The sequence below is a fragment of the Egretta garzetta genome, unplaced genomic scaffold (genome assembly GCF_000687185.1).
Source record: "Egretta garzetta isolate BGI_Z169 unplaced genomic scaffold, ASM68718v1 scaffold237, whole genome shotgun sequence".
Lineage (NCBI taxonomy): Eukaryota > Metazoa > Chordata > Aves > Pelecaniformes > Ardeidae > Egretta > Egretta garzetta.
In genome coordinates this window covers 14955-15861 of record NW_009260142.1, presented here as the reverse complement: position 1 = coordinate 15861, position 907 = coordinate 14955, and the positions used below count along the sequence as shown (strand labels likewise).

At 53.7% G+C, this 907-nt stretch overlaps 1 protein-coding gene across 1 annotated transcript in view; it reads right to left on the bottom strand.

Moving 5' to 3' along the window:
- Positions 1–907, bottom strand: part of NAPRT (nicotinate phosphoribosyltransferase) — a 12632-nt gene that overhangs the window by 1151 nt on the left and 10574 nt on the right. The window lies entirely within an intron of this gene.

The following is a 907-nucleotide window of genomic DNA, read 5'->3' as shown; positions in this document are numbered from 1 at the left end:
CAACTGGGCTGGGCCCATGGCTCCAGCCTGGCCAGGTCCCTCTGCAGAGCCCCCCTTCCCCCCCAGCAGATCCACACTCCCGCCCAGCTCAGGGTCACCTGCAAACTGGCTGGGGTGCCCTCGATCCCCTCGTCCAGACCTTTGATAAAGAGCCATTGATTTGGGCTGTGCACGTTTTTACTGTTTGATATAGCAACTTTTCTTGACCCTGTTTTGATAAAGCCTTCAAACAGTCCTTGCCTGGGCTGAGACCCACCCCCAGTGGAGTTACAAAGGGGTTTTCACCGAAATAGAGGTCATAGGATATCACGAACTGGGGCTGTGAGGTAACTGCTGGGACCACCCCCAGCTGCTCTTATGGATCAGCACCTGCTTTTTCATTCCAACTTTATTCAGTCATAAACCATGAAGTGAAGCAAAGCGAAGGATGTTGAAGTAAATGTTCAAACTGAAGGCAAGCAAATTGATTGGTTCGAAGGACCAGGGCAACCAGGCGGTGGGATTGTAGTCATAGCAGATAAAGGCCTTTATTTCATTTTTTTTTTGCTTAGGCTGACGTTAGTTGTGGGGATTAGTGCCACACTTCCTCTGTGAACATCAGGTTAGAGAGCACAGGCGTCAGCCCCGAGCCGGTATCAACCTGGAGCCGGCCTCCAGCTCCCCCATGGAATGTGTACAAAATGGAAAGAGAGAAAAATGCGGCCACAGAGCCAAAGCCTAGAATAGGAAGCGCAATGTGCATCTGCCACGGCTGTCCCATGGGGCAGGGGTTGGTGGACAGGCTGGCCCTTCCCCAGGTAGACCCCCTTCGTGGTCTTTAGTGTTACCGAGGAGCTTCAGCATGGGCTGCCACCACAGAAAGTGCAGGTCTGGCAGGGCCACCATGATGGGCAGGGCGGCCACGGGG